Source organism: Bos javanicus, chromosome 17 (genome assembly GCF_032452875.1).
Source record: "Bos javanicus breed banteng chromosome 17, ARS-OSU_banteng_1.0, whole genome shotgun sequence".
NCBI lineage: Eukaryota > Metazoa > Chordata > Mammalia > Artiodactyla > Bovidae > Bos > Bos javanicus.
In genome coordinates this window covers 33,202,008-33,218,414 of record NC_083884.1, presented here as the reverse complement: position 1 = coordinate 33,218,414, position 16,407 = coordinate 33,202,008, and the positions used below count along the sequence as shown (strand labels likewise).

The window sequence follows — 16,407 nt, the reverse complement described above, 5'->3', positions numbered from 1 at the left end:
GACAGAGGAGCCTGGCAGGCTACAGTCCATGGGGTCGCAAAAGTCAGACACGACTGAGCAACGAACACACAACATGACATTATCAAGTGTTTTTTATAACTCTATTGAGATAATGATTTCCTCCATGCTTTCTATGAGTGTGATGAGCTACATTAGTTGGTTTTCTAAAATGAAACCAACTCTGTATTCCTGGGATATAATCAACTTTGTTATAATATTTTATGCTCATTTTATACTGCAGAATCACTTTTCTAATCGTTTAAGATTCTATTTTAACATGAAAGAAATAATTCCAAAATATTTTTTCTCTAAAAAAAAAAAAAAAAAGAAGATGCAGAGCAACTTCATAATTGAAACTCGTTCACCTCTAATCATGCCAAGTGATTGTTGTCTCTAGAACTGGACAGAATTACAATGTTGTACAGTATTTACTGCCTTAGTGCCATTATGGACTCTGAGGGGACTTAAAATGAAGAAGTAAGCTTAATACAAATTCTTGTTACCACCAGAATACATATACTAGCCATGAAGACAAAGAGGCACCAAGATTTACATGTGTAGGATGCTATGTCTCTCAAAAGGTTCTTCATGTATTTTCTGGTTTTATGTTTTGTGGCAGTTCACATACAGAAACAAATATAATGAAACCATAAATTGAAAAAAAAATCCTCCAGGTCTGACCATAAAGGCACTCATATTTCATTCTTGCTTTTGTGAAGTTACCAATCAGGATTTGCTCCTATTTCTTTAAATACTCTGGATTGTTTAAACAATTTGATGCTCTCTAATTCTTAACACATCTGGAGGATTGTTTTTATTTCTCTTTCCATGGCTTAGACCATATAATTCAAGTAATGTGTTAACTTTCTATGAGTTCTGCTAAAAACCTTGCTTCAAATATTTACTTGGAAGTGTTCTGAATTATCTTTGTGATGACTGTTTTAAACCAGTCTCAGTACAGTGCCTTAACTTTGAATGCTGACAATGGAAAAATATAACAAAATAAAGCTGAAGGATTTGGTAATAAAAAAATGTGGTGAATGCATAGGAAAATGACTACAGGGAAGTCATTATTTCCCATCTCATGTAAAATCCATCATCAATATTTCTAACATCAATGCACTTCTATCATCTATGTTAAACTATAATAAAGAGTATAGATGGGCCCTATACTCTTTATTATAACTTAATTGCTCTGTCCCTGATTATGTCTAGTTTTAACTCCACTGAATTGTTGCTGTGTTTCTAATTATGCAAGTGCTTTATTGGAGACATGTGGTTTAAAACTAAGATACTTTTTCATAGTTTTTTGTTATTTTATAAAGGAATCATTGATGCTTATGCATAAAACATATTCAAGTTTTAAAATAACAAACTGGCTTTAGGTTAGCTTTTTAATGTGTATTTGTTGTCATTCTGTTCTGAACTAAACATTTTCTACGTAAATTTTAAAAGATATAAGATTTAAGATAAGGTGAAAGAGAGAAGTGAGACATAGAAAACTTGGATAAGCAAATTAAATACTGCCTTTAAATTTGTCAGGTCTTTTTGGGGTCGCAAAGAGTCAGACACGACTGAGCGACTGAACTGAACTGAACTAAACTTCACTTAAGTATTCTCGTATTTAAAATAATTAATATATTCTGAACAAAATAATCTTGAGTTTAGCAGAATAACACGAAATAAAACAGCTTTTTACTTCATGCCTGAATTTAAGCACCAATATTCAATTTGAGCTATTTAAAATTTCTGAGATAACAGAAATCAAGTCACCATTTTATAATCTTTTATTTCTTATTTTAAATAACACACATCTGAAATTTTGTGTAATTATTTTTGAGAATCAAAGAAAATCAAAAAAAGGTAGTGATATTGCCTTGTCTAAAAATTTTAGTTGTTTAACTACCAGGTCAATAGGTTTTATAGTATAACTAATTATAAAGTAAGTTTTTTATTTGATGTTATAGATTGCAAAACCTACTGACATTTTGGAAGACCTCCCTCTTAAAGGTCTATAGGGCAAAAAGAAGGTGCTTAAGTTTCCCTTTCTAAATGAGTTAAGAATACAGACATTTTGCTTTTTAACTAAATTTCAAATAATGAAATTATGTGTAAATATTCAGAATGTCACTGAATTATTTTATTGGTATTGTTATCCATAATCCTCAGTTTCCTTCACTCTTGCCAGCTCTTTACTGTATGCTTATGAGCATTATTCATTCCTTTATATGTTTTCACAGACCTGGGAGACTCTTTGCTGAAAATTTGCTGTTCATCATCTTCAAAACTTCTTCTAGATAAGTGAAAGACTTGCCTAAAATTCATCAGGAAGTCATAATTTCTAGTATTATTGTTTCTTTTTAGGTCCCACATAGATGATCTCTTTTTACTTCCAGACTTAAAAATCAGTAGAATGAAGCTCTACTGATATAAGCTCCCTAGGTCAAGGTAGCTTATACATGATAAAAAATTGCAGAATTTTACAAATGTCTATCAGCATAAATCTAGGAAACGTAAATATGAATGGATTCTAAAGGTTTAAGATCAAGGAAGAAGGAATGTAGCATTAGATCAAGCCATGCTTGGCAACATAGAAACACCTCACCATACAGTCATAATGCCGTATTAGTTCAAGCTTCTAGGAGTGACAGTAATAGCTCAAAATCTGAACACCATAATCACCTACATTAAAGGAAGGTAAGATGCCAGAAATCCTTTTGCATTATCTAGACCAAGGAATCCAAAAACTAGAGAGATAGGTGTATAAATATGAATTAATGATGGTGAATTGCTTACCCAATTATTTCCCCGGCAGGGTCCAATAAACTGTACTATAGCATTATGTGGATTGACCTAGAGACTGTCAAACAGTAAAGTAAGTCAGAAAGAGAAAAACAAGTATCACATATCAATGCATATATATGAAATCTACAAAAATGGCACAGCTGAACCTATTTGCAAAGCAGAAATAGAGACACAGATATAGAGAACAAATGTCTGCACACAAACAGGGAAGAAGAGGGGGTATGAACTGGTAGATTGGGATTAACATATACACAATACGGTGTATAAAACAGATACCTGATGAGAAGCTACTTACATAGCACAGAGACTCTATTCAGTGCTCTGTGGTGAACTAAATGGGAAAGAAATCCAAACAAGAGGGATTATATATATATATATATATATATATATATATATATATATATGATTCACTTTGCTGTACAGAAAAAATTAACATAACATTGTAAAGAAACTATACCCAAATAAAAACTTTAAAAAAAAAGAACATTGGTGATAGAACATCCTTTAAAACCTCTGATATTGTTCTCAGAAAGCAGGAATGAAGGTGAGAAATGTGAGCATGGATACAGTCTTGCTGATATTTTTGTTAAAGGTAAGATTTTAAAATGGCAGAGGCCGAGTGCCATAGGTTAATTACAAATGACACAATAAGCATGATAGCTGTCATGAAAAGCAGGGTGAGGTAAAATCAGTAAGTTTGGCAAGCTGCGATATTTGGCCATGGCTAATCAATCATGAGGTTCATGAAATTGAAATAGATAGGCATGCTATTAAATTCTTCCTTAATTCAGATAATAGAAAAATAATCTCTTGGTTGGTGGATATACCTGATTGAGTTAGTATAATGGAAAGTCATAAGTTTTCAGCTAATTCTAGACTGGAGGCAAATTACAGTCCTATATTCCTTGAAAGAAGAGAATGATGGATATGTCTAAAGAAGGACCAGAGACACTGACAAGCAGAGGTACTCTAAAGTTTCCTTCTATTTCTCCTAAAGTGTTCCTGTGTCCATTTTAGAGGATGGCTGTGGTCTAAAAAGAAGAAAATTTCCAGGATTTTGAAGAATTAATAAACTCTGAAGTAAAAATAATCTTTAAAGATCAAAAAATCACCCTCTGGACCATGAATCAGAGAGGGGATTGTGGCAGTCTGGTGATAAATGGAGTTTTGGAAGGAGTGTATGTTAAAGTGAGCTCAGTGTGTCTGTGGGTTTTTCCACAATGTTTTCTCCTTATTTGGAAATTCACAGAATTTTTCCTTTGGCTAGTTGTACCTTGCTTCAACATCTATCATATTAGAAAGAATCAAGTGTAAGTTCTGGAACTGGTCTCCCCTCTACCACTAATTTATGTTTTAGTAAAATGAAAAACAGAAACCAGTATGACATGTCTAGAGGAATGACGGAATTTAGTGCTACCATGAAAGACTTAAAAGATGAATGAACGTTGATTTGTGGTAGGTCTTCTTTTAAGTCATCTATTTGGTGTGTTTAAATACGATGAAAAGAAGGATGGAGAGCATCATAAATACAATTAATTGATGACCTCAGTATAAGCTATTGTACCAGATGTGGCTCCTTTTCTGAAGCAACCCACAGAATGCTTTTACCCTGATATGTGGCACTTGATCCAAAGTCAATGCTGTTCAGACAAGAAATAAAGGTCACAGATTTCAGCAGGCAACAGAAGAGAGCTTCTCTTGGAGATAGTGTATGAATAACTTCCTCTGAATCACTCATTTTGCTGCTCCAGGAAATTGAAATCATTGGTAGCCATTTCCTGTGGTTTCTTCCCTCTCTGATACCTTGAAGCTGCTAGTAGCTTTCTCTGATTCCCTGAGCTCTTCCAGAGGTTTTGTTACCTTCTAATTCTCCATGTTAAATCTCATCCTAATGATTTCCTGCATGTTGTAAAATGGTATCTGAATTTTGACTAATTTAACCTACAGCTTTGTTCTCTCCAAATTTTCTGAGGCTCTGTAACAAGACCTTCATTTATCCAACAGTTCAAGTCAAAGGGCGTACACATACTCTTGACATGAGCATTCCCACCATTCTTCCAACATATCCTTCTCGTTGTCCTTGACCTTGAATTCAGTGTTTTCATACCAAAGGGCATTTGTAGGCATTCTCCTTTCTAGAACTTTCTCCTCAGTCTTCTCATATCTCACTCCCTCACTTCATTTAAAACTTGGCTCAAATCTCACCTACTCAGAAAAGACTTCCCTGACTACTGTTCCTACTTTTTTTTTATTTGTTTGTTTACTATTGGCTTCACAACATATATTGATTTTGAGTTTTACGATATATTAATTTACTCTCCTCTCAACTAGAAGAAAAACTTCAAGAAAGTAAAAGGTTAATCTCTTTCATGGTAAAGACTCAGATGGTAAAGAATCTGCCTGCAGTGCAGGAGAATAGGATTTGATCCTTAGGTCAGGAAGATCCCCTGGAGAAGGGAATGACTACTCACTCCATTATTCTTGCCTGGAAAATTCCATGGACAGAGGAGCCCGGTGGGCTACAGTCCAAGTTGGACATGACTGAGTAACTAACACTTTTTTTTCCACATCACCAAAATAGGTTACACAATTAGTAGGATTTCAATACATTTTTATTAATATAAAAATAAATCTCACATATAGATTGTGTATCTATGAATCATTACTTTAAATTTCAGTATAAAATATAACATGTTACATTGGTGTAAGTTATGATAAGACAGGATTATGGGACGCAGTATTGAATTCAATGAATATTCTTACAGTTGTCCTCAAGCATATAAAACTTCCAGGTAAAAGTCAACTTATTACCACAGCAGTCTGTGGATTTTCCTGCTTACCTGGCCTGACTTTGTCTGCTCTGTGTATGTGAAACCTTATTGCATTATCAAGAAAATGTCTTACACAGTTCGTATCTCAAACCTTCCATGAAGGGATTATTTAGCTCATCTTTTATGAAAACAATGAAATAGTCTCTTTTAAAGCTGGATTCAAATTATGAAATGGAAAATATGTACTTTATACAATCTTAGTCACAACAATTGAAAAATATATAAACTATACACAGTCTTTTTTCTTAACTGAGCAGCCAGTAAAGCTTATAATCAGAGGCTGATGTAATTACTCTGTCTATTGATGTCAAAATTCCTCCTCTTCTCTCTTCATACAAGTTCTGCTGTTTCTTTTCTGATGACACATAATATTCCCATTTCAATTTGGTCTGCCCTGGTTGTCACTTTCTTGTAACAGGAGAGATTGCTCAGGCTATGCTATTGCACTTTGCTATTAGATTTTAAAGAAAAGGAGTAACAACTGAATTGTTCAAAAAACTGCATCTCTCCAATATGCTGTGAAAAATGCCTACCCTTAATTTCGGGTACCATGGAGTGATGTTTCTCTCAATTTCTGATGTGCTGGTATATTTGGTGCCTTTTACATTCTTTGTCACACTGTAGTGATAGGAGTGTTTATTATATTTTATTTTGTATAGTAGAGGAAGTAATTCTTGATGGGATCTGAGTTATAAATCAGATCCTTCACTGGACAGAAATAATATAATTCAATCTTTTATATTCAATACCATTAAACAATATCCTTCTGGCTTCAGAAGACATTTCTTTTATCAATCCTCACTATCATTTTTTTACACTCACAAATCCTGACCATCAAAAGTACACTTCATGTAAGGCATTAAAGCAGGAGAGTCGTTAATAGGAAGTTACATTATCTAATACCAGACATTTCTCCTTTCAGATTTCTCAACTTTCTGACCCTCTTCTACTCAAGATATTCACATAATCTCTTCAGTTGTTGTGCACGTAACCTTTAGACTCTCAACTCTCTGTATCTTAGTACAAAACCTCTACCAGGTGCCCAGAATAACCATACATGCAAAAGGTTTCAAGCAAGTACATCTGTACTATATCTAGAATATATGTGGAAGCTCAGGCAAAGAAAATCTTGAGGGGAACATCAGTGGATCAGTAGTTGAAACTAGGAGAGTGACCAAGGAGTTCGTGCTTTCTGGTAAATCACAAGCAACACCAAAAATGCAAGCATGAACCATGGAAGAGGTGTCCACAGAGATGAAAAGATGTGAAAATGACCAGTAAAGTCTGTGATATGGAAACTAAAGGGATATAGAATTTTAAGGAGGATGACGTGAACAATTCTGTCCCGTGGAACAGTGACTTTACAGTGTGATAAGTACACAAATTATCCTTGGAATCTGGCATAGGGAGATTGTTGGTGACACTAATGAGAATGTTCTCAGTATATAAAGTTATAGGACATGTTCCAGTGGTGAGTCAGGAAGTGAAGACAAAGTATGTAGTTCACACATTTAAGAAATCTGAGTGGCAAGATTATGAAGCAAATAATATCAAATGGCCTAAATGTTTTCAAGATATGAGAATGAGCAGGCAGATGATGCTCTGAAATAGTCATTTGAAGGGCTAAGAAGGTTTTGACCAAGGACTAGTGAAAGTTAGTAATAAAGATTCACTTGTCACAATTTATATGACAAGTCTTCATTAGACTTTCATGAGCCTGGGAGTCATAAGGCTTTCTTATCAAAGTTAAGTGAGGTACTGAACTAGAGAAGGTATTTTGTAATGTAAATTTACAGTTGGGTTTTCTTGGGTAACTATATTATAAACACACAGTAAAGAAAGACTATATAAATAAGTAAAAATGAAGGGACAATACTGTTTATGTTTCTGATGGGAATATAGTTTATATGATCAAGCAAATGGTTTTACTAATTGTAATAGAAGAACATATTACATACAGTGTGCCAGTGCTCATCATAGAATCTTCCTTTACACTCACTTATGAAATGAGGAAACCAAGGCACAGAGAAGGGAAATCGCATCCAAGTTTAAATGGCTAACAAGTAGTACAGCTAAGATTTGAACCAAAGAGTCCAAATCTAGACTCAGTACTCTTAAACACCAGCAAATGAATGCTTCCATAGTGGGTATAATTAACTGAAATCAATTTTGACTACTTTAATCAGAGGTGGAATTTGTCACAGTTGGGTCAGAATATAGGGCTTGGAAGCTATGCCAAACAGAAGAGCAGCCAGAACCACCCTGCACAGCAGTCCAGGGAGGTGTACAGGTGCCTTTCCAGGGCACAAATAACACAGATAACATCACCGGTAACAAGGACTAACACAGATCAAGCACAAGCTGGAATCAAGATTACCAGGAGAAATATTAATAACCTCGGATACTCAGATGACACCACTCTCATGGCAGAGAAAGTGAAGAGGAACAAAAGAGCCTCTTGATGAAGGTGAAAGAGGAGAGTGAAAAGGCTGACTTCACACTCAAAATTCAAAAAATGAAGATTATGGCATTTGGTTCCATCACTTCATGGAAAATAGGTGGGGAAACAATGGAAACAGTGAGAGACTTTATTTTCTTGGGCTCTAAAATCACTGGACCATCAAAAAAGCATGAGAGTTCCAGAAAAACATCTATTTCTGCTTTATTGACTATGCCAAAGCCTTTGACTCTGTGGACTACAATAAAGTGTGGAAAATTCTGAAAGAGATGGGAATACCAGATCACCTGACCAGCCTCTTGAGAAACCTATATTCAGGTCAGGAAGCAACTGGACATGGAACAGACTGGTTCCAAATAGGAAAAGGAATATGTCAAGGCTGTATATTGTCACCCTGCTTATTTAACTTCTATGCAGAGTACATCATGACAAACACTGGGCTGGAAGAAGCACAAGCTGGAATCAAGATTGCCGGGAGAAATATCAATAGCCTCAGATATGCAGATGACACCACCCTTATGGCAGAAAGTGAAGAGGAACTAAAAAGCCTCTTGATGAAGGTGAAAGAGGAGAGTTTTAAGTTGGCTTAAAACTCAACATTCAGAAAACGAAGATCATGGCATACGGTCCCATCACTTCATGGGAAATTGATGGGGAAACAGTGGAAACAGTGAGAGACTTTATTTTGGGGGGCTCCAAAATCACGGCAGATGGTGATTGCATCCATGAAACTAAAAGACGCTTACTCCTTGGAAGGAAAGTTATGACCAGCCTAGATAGCATATTCAAAAGCAGAGACATTACTTTGCCAACAAGGTCCGTCTAGTCAAGGCTATGGTTTTTCCTGTGGTCATGTATGGATGTCAGAGTTGGACTGTGAAGAAAGCTGAGCACCAAAGAATTGATACTTTTGAACTGTGGTGTTGGAGAAGACTCTTGAGAGTCCCCTAGACTACAAGGAGATCCAACCAGTCCATCCTAAAGGAGATCAGTCCTGGGTGTTCATTGGAAGGAATGATGCTAAAGCTGAAACTCCAGTACTTTAGCCACCTCAGGCAAAGAGTTGACTCACTAGAAAAGACTCTGATGCTGGGAGAGATTAGGGGCAGGAGGAGAAGAGGACGACAGAGGATGAGATGGCTGGATGGCATCACCGACTCGATGGATGTGAGTTTGAGTGAACTCTGGGAGTTGGTGATGGACAGCAAGGCCTGGTGTGCTGTGATTCATGGGGTCACAAAGAGTCGGACACGACTGAGTGACTGAACTGAACTGATCCTACTATTCTGCCCCCAAGCTAAGAATGTATATGGCCTGATCTTAAGGAAAAGTTGAAAACCCACTATATGGCTGAACTTCAGGAATTCCCACCATTCTTCATTTTTCACTTCTTTATCTTTTCATTCATTCTTTCATTCATTCACATATTCATTCTAGCCAATAGATAAAGAGAATATTTATGATGAGCTAGTACTGTGCAAGGCACTGAATACCCACCATGGTCAGATACATTAATATACTTTACATAAAGGAAACTTATAGTACTAGGAGAGGAGGTAAAAGAAAGACATAATTTAGATATAAAGGTCAGGTGAGGATCTCCCTGAGAAGCAGTGGTTCAGCTGAAACAAGAGGAAGAGACTTTCAGGTGGAGAAAGCATGTGCAAAGGCCTTTAAGTGGGAAAAAGAATGACTTTTTAGATTTAAATGACTTTTTTGATTTAAACTTTTAAATTAAAAGTTCAGTAACTGAAGTGTTTATGTTTCTGTTTTCCCTAACTCATTGATTATGTATAAGTATCTTATGACCAGAGACCACATATTACATGTAATGGGAAGATTTAGAATCATAGTCTTTCTGTCCTGAAGATGCCCTGTAATTTGCTAAATCGGCAAAAAAGGGTATATTCTATACACCTTTAATATAAATATATCACTTGTATAATTATATAATATATGTATTTATAAAGGTTAACCCTGGTGGCTCAGTGGCAAAGAATCTGTCTTCCAAGCGGGAGATGTGGGTTAGATCCCTGGGTTGGGAAGGCCCCCTGGAGAAGGAAATGACAACTCACTCAAGTATTCTTGCTTGGGAAATCCCATGGACAGAGGATCCTGGCAGGTTACAGCTGGAGTTGCAAACAGTTGGACACAACTCAGTGACGGAGTACACAGGCATTATAAAGGTTAAACTGATGTAATACCATATACATGCGTGTGCATATTTTGTATCTATATCTGTATCTATGATCTGTTTTGATGGGTCAGGCTATTCCCCTCAACTTAAAAGGCAGCACCCTCCTTTTGTAAGTCATGAGGAAATCTATATGCTGATATGAAGAAGGAGATCTCTCCACACATCAATTAATGATTAAGTCCCCCAAAGCCAGCATTTGTGTACCATCATTTTGTTGTGTGTGTGAAAGGTAGGAGGATGTGAAAACATGATATGAAGCACTCTGATGAGACAGGGGGAAAAAATGAATCAGAGAGAATGCAAGTGCAAAGGAACAACAATTCAATCTAGGTGAGAGGGCTCTGAAAATGTAAGCGAGGCACAGTCTGCATAATTGAAAGTTCATGCAGAAAACCTCTTCGGACATCAAAGCTCAGCATTGAGTTACTCTGAGCAGTGGAGTTCTGAAGAGTTTCACTTCAGAAGTAGATTTTAAAGGCAATGAATCTTGATTGTTTGGAAGAAGTGCCATCCACAACTTTTATTTGCTATTTTAAAATATGTTTAGCATTGTTTTCTCCCAAGTCTATTTAATCTTACTTCCACACTTTTGAAATTCACAGTAATAATAGTTTTTGAAAGGCAGCAAGGGAATTGTGTCCTCTTTTCCTATTCAAATGAAATAATCCTTTGGGCATTAATATTTCAAAGCATTTATATTTTATATTGCATTATAAAGTAAACAGATTTTTTTGGTGCATTGATCTTGATGGAGGGAAGAATCGATAGATGAGACATGACATTGAGTGAAGGTAAAGAAAGTTGATGCTCATTAAAGAAATGGCCCATGATACCCACATCCAGGACAGCAAGGACATATTTTACAATTTCTGAAGTGTCTTATCAGTGAAATGATAAAAACAGTTATAAATGGGTGATTATTATGTTCTTTACCTGCTTATGGAATACATATTTTGTTGCTTGCCTCTGTAATTCCCTTTTGTAGATGTTGAAAATTGAATATCGTGAAAACCATGACTCATTATTTTGGGTCACATATTGCCAGCTCATATTTTTAATATAAACACAGCATATCAGCCCAAGCCATCAGCCATTGATTATCTGATTAAGGTGCATTGTTAGAAAACCATAATTACACTGTTTTCTAAAGAGAACTTAATCTCATTTGTTTTGGTTAGAATGTTTTGTTTGTAAAACAGGAATCTAGCGACAAGCAAAAGAGGAACTTATATAAAAAATAAACATAGGGCCTGAAAACAGGAATGTATTTGGATTGTAAGAAATATCTGAAAGTAGAAAGTTAAATGCCTTCTAGGTCCTTCTATTTCTTTCATCTCTGCTTCTGCCTCGGTATCCATTTACATTTCAAAACATCCACAGATCTTTTTAGTTCTCAGGCTCAGATACTAGGGAAGGAAACCCTTGATGCTTTTATATCAGAAATCATCCTGGGCCCATTAACTATGGCCAGAGGAGTCTTGTAATAAGTGCTAGAAGTAGCTCTTGCATCACTTACATAAACAGAAAATCCTACAGAAGTATTAAGGGGAACCACCCAACAAGTTTCCAATATATGCTTTGGTGGAACCGTGACGTGAACTAACATTTTTCAGCATTTAATACTGACCAAGCACTACATGGATAGTCTCTTTTAAAACTTAGTACAACTCACTAAGTATGTGTAGTTATGTATAGATGAAGAAGCTAAGCTAAAGGAAATGTGAAACGAAGTCCAAGATTACACACTTACACATTTAATTGAAGTAAATTAAGATGCAGTTATTGTACTTACATTTTGCTAAGGAGTGTTCTAAGGTTTCAGGATTCCAAATTCTCAGATATGATCAGTCCATGAGCTTGGAGAGCTCATGGCCAATTGGAAAAGAGAAGAGCAACACAGTAGTTAAATTTTATATTTTAAGGAACCAATGATGTTTCACAGGTTTATGTGCGGGGCATCAGACTCTTTGTGACCCAGGCCAGTGGAAAAAATTTTGAGGGAAAAGGACATTTGAATTTAAAAGATGGATTAAGATTAGCTGGATGAAGAAAAAAGATAAGTGAATCCGGGGCAAAAGAGCAGGTGTGTGAAAATGAGGTCATTTAAAACACAGTATATTGGTGGTGTATAGGCATTGAAACATAGGCAATTTGGTGGAGATAAAATATAGGGGGAAAAAAAGAGGCAGAGAACGTCAGATAGTGAGAATGAAGACAGAGAAGGTTAGATTTTGATTAGCATTGAATCGGTTTAGGATTTCATTGTTATGAGAAGGCAATGAGAAGGTGTGAAAACTTTTTAAAAGTTACATGAATTGACATTGAAAAACAAATTATTCTGAAAATATTAATAATTAACAGGTTGGAAGATGGGAAGACTACATGCTAGAAACTAAAAAAGGATCCAGTGGCAGAAAACTATACGAAAGATAATGAAGTTCTATCTGAAAGAAACTGAGACAGTTGGTGAAGCTAAAATTCTAATAACAGTGTGGGTTTTTAATACCGTAGAATCCCCTCCATTGTGGAAAGTGGGGAAAAATGCAACAGAGATTGAATTCAACTTGGAAAATTAGGAAATTTTACCTGCTCCCCCTCAACTACCAATGAAAAAAAAATTTTTACAATGCCAGTAATTTATTTTAAAATAATTCAGCATGGACAGTAATTGAAACGTGAATATTCATTTCTTAAGCTACATTCAGGCAATAGGCATCTGACTTAGTGAGGAATTCCCTCTCAAGAGGTAGTGATAAACATCATAGGTAAGTATACTTTGTGATAACTTGAACAGACAATTTTTTCCATCCAGAACATTGGATGGGGTCAAAAATATGATTTTAAGCAAAACAATAGTTTTCCATTAGAATTCTTTACATTTCTTACCCAGTTCAACAGTATGATCTGAAAGTTATCAAATGTTTCCCATATAATTTAACATATCAAATAATCCGAGTTACTTTAATATTTCTTCTGAGATGCCTAGGGACTTTTTAGAGGATTCCCTGGTGGCTCAGTAGTGAACAGTCTGTCTGCCAATGCAGGAGAGGTGGGCTCAGTCCCTGAGTTGGGAAGATCCCCTGGAGAAGGGCATGGTAACCGACTCTAGTATTCCTGCCTGGAAAATCCCACGGACAGAGGAGCCTGGCAGGCTATAGTCCATGGGGTCACAACTTGTCTGACATGACTAAGCACAGCACATTAGCATTAGGGGCTCTTTGGAATACTCAAAGATAGCTAGAGAAAGAAACTTACAGTTTGTTATCAAAAGCAGTTCAATATTTCAGGAAAAATTTGTTATTTTCCTGAATATTTTTGAAAAATATTTTTTGAATATTTTTGAAAAATTTACTTACAGGGAGTAAGACAACCAAATTTCAGTCTTGTATCAGCTTACTATTGACAACAAAGTTCATTTAACTAAATTTAAATACTATGTGGATTTAATTAAATCCAGTCTAATCTTAATCACTCCTGAAAACAGAAAATTCTTTTTTTTCAAAGTTCCCTTTTTTCCACAAACTTTTTTTTTTTAATTACTTTTTGTATCCACATGATTTGTCCCTTAATTTTCCCTATCCAGAAACAAACAGCTCTAGGACAAAATTATTATCATCATTTTTCCCCCCCCAAAAATTTTAAAAACTCCTTTCTTTATACCTTCTCTTGCTGACAGCACATATTCTTCTTGCTTTACACAATGAAATGCTTTGTCATTTTTAGTAGTTTTAATTACATATTACAATTGTTAAACGTTAAAGGTCTTAAAAACCCAAGAAACAAATAATTGAACTGTTATACTATTATTTACTGATTGGCAAACTTAAGAACACATTCCATAACCTCTAAAAACGTAGATTTTCCTCATAGCATAATTTCTCTTTAATGTGGTATGAGATGTGTGTTTAATAAACCCAAACATCTTTAGTGCTTTTTCTCTCATAAGAAGGCAAAATTAGGTAAACATAAATTTGTTCAGTAATGTATCAGTATTTTACCTTAAAAATGATTTAGACAATCAATTGATTTTCATCAGAAAACATAATTTAGAAAAACACTAAAATTTAAAGTTACCAAAAATCTGGAAAAAATTATTTAGATAAACATCCCTGAAACACAATTTTTTCAAAGACTTTATCTGAAAGCCTTTAAAACCATTCATGACAATATCACATATAGACACATGATATTCAGACAGAGATCTCAAATTTTATATTTCAATATAGAACTTATCAGCTCATGAATAACAGTTGGAATAATTTGAATTTACTCACTTGAGTTTAAAAGGCTTCTCTCCTTCCCTACCAACTCCTTTTATCCCCCCTTGGCTTGAAGTTCTAATTAACCCAAGGCTAAAGTCTCAGGCAAAGTGAGCTGTGTTTGTATTTCAAGGACATGATAAGAGTTAATTTCAAGCTTTCTCTTGGGCATATTTTTTTTTCTCTCTCTCTCAGGGTTAGAATTTTGAAAACAGCATTTATCAAGCTAGCTTTCTCTAACTGCATTTGCAAAAACAAAAAAGTTTTGGAATTTCAAGAGTTTCATCTTAACCAATTTTCTCTGGAGTCTGAGGAATACTGTCAGCAACACAGTTTTTAAAAAATTATCTTTCTTTTTCTTTAGTCATAGTTTCATTGCTTAAAGTTTTCTAATGAGTTGAACCTGAATTTCCCATTTTACAAAAGGCAATGAGAGTACAAGTCACATATGGAATGCACACTCACACACCAGAAGACAGAACTGTCACATGTCCTCTGAGAGGATCACCACTGACCAAGAATCCCAGATAAATACTTCTCTAACACAAATGGTCCCCCAGAGCAGACACATGTCAGAACCATGGGCAAAATGCCCAAATAGCACTTCATGCTCAAAAGAGAAGTTTGCCCAGTGCACACCAGTGGACTTACTCAGTCTTGAAACTCATCACCTCCTCCTAATGCGTGTTTCCCTTTCACCAAGGAAAAGCATTAAGTTGGCAGCCAGCAGTAAGCAGAGGGGAAACGGGGAGGATCCCAGGAACAAATGATTTCAGCAACTTCTTAGAATGCCCCCCAAAGCCTCCCTCTCAGGGCCAGCTAGCCAAGATCTGTGGGCTCCTCACAGCTGTTCTGGTGCAGTGTCATGGCTGTGGCTCTCCTGGGGGAAATCCTGGGGAGCCAGATGTCGTGAGAACACAACCGCCCCATATAGGGCTCCAAAAGTGTTACTGAAAGTGGGGTCTGGATGCTCCTGACTCAGAAGCCAATAAAGAGGCGAGGTTGCTGGAAAGGAATGTTTGTTTTATTTTGGAGGGTGGCAACCAGGGGATTCTCCTCCAAATGTGACTCTCCCCACTGACAATCAGTGGGCAAAACAATGCAGGGAGGTGCCACAAGCAGAAATGGTAGTCAGCTCTGATAGTCATCTTGAAATTTGTCATGTGGTGGTCTCATGAGCCTCATCTTGATTTTTTAAGTACAGATAGTCTTTGGTTTCAGGGTTAGTTTGTTCCCATTTCTTTGAGGCCAGTTCTTGGAATCATGGCAGCTTATGTCATGACTAGTCTGGTCATCATGTAGTTATCATTTTCCACCTGCTGGGAGTTTCAGTGTCTAGAAGACAGCTGAAAGGTCATGGCACAGAATCTTATCAATTGCCCTTGAAGGGGAACTAAAGTCCTTGACTATGATTAATGGCTAAACTATTATTATTCAGTCTTGTTGGACCATTTTTCCTTTGTTTTAGCATTTTTCATTTCTCTGATTAAACTTACTCCTTGGCTAAAGTTTTTTCAGGGACAAAGGGCAGGCTGAGGATATGGGGGGCAAGGACCACAGGTTCCTGCTCTATTTCAAGAGCTCATTTCTTTATTATCTATTCCTTATTATGGGTTTTTCTCATAAAATATAAAATCTAGCTAGAATTTTGATAATGTGTGTAAAATTAATATTAGGTGCACCAAAGAAGAGAACAGCATAAACGTTTTAAATTCTTTTGTGAAGACTGCCTAAATCCTATCCAAATTAATCAAACAAAAATCACATATATCTATTGGTTAGCTATGTTAACGGAACTGTAGAAGGATTTTGTTTGATCCTGGCCTCATTTTTTCAGTTAGAGACAACCTTGTCAAA

At 35.9% G+C, this 16,407-nt stretch overlaps 1 long non-coding RNA gene across 5 annotated transcripts in view; it reads right to left on the bottom strand.

Annotated features, from left to right (window-relative positions):
- LOC133228635 (uncharacterized) overlaps nucleotides 1-16,156 on the bottom strand; it is a 120,406-nt gene extending 104,250 nt beyond the window's left edge. The window contains exon 1 of one of the 5 annotated variants that reach the window (XR_009730303.1): nucleotides 14,566-16,156. This is a non-coding gene — a long non-coding RNA (uncharacterized LOC133228635). The remainder of the gene's footprint in view (nucleotides 1-14,565) is intronic. The other 4 variants (XR_009730302.1, XR_009730305.1, XR_009730304.1 and 1 more) reach the window with 4 other exon arrangements.
- Between the last annotated feature and the right edge of the window lie 251 nt (nucleotides 16,157-16,407).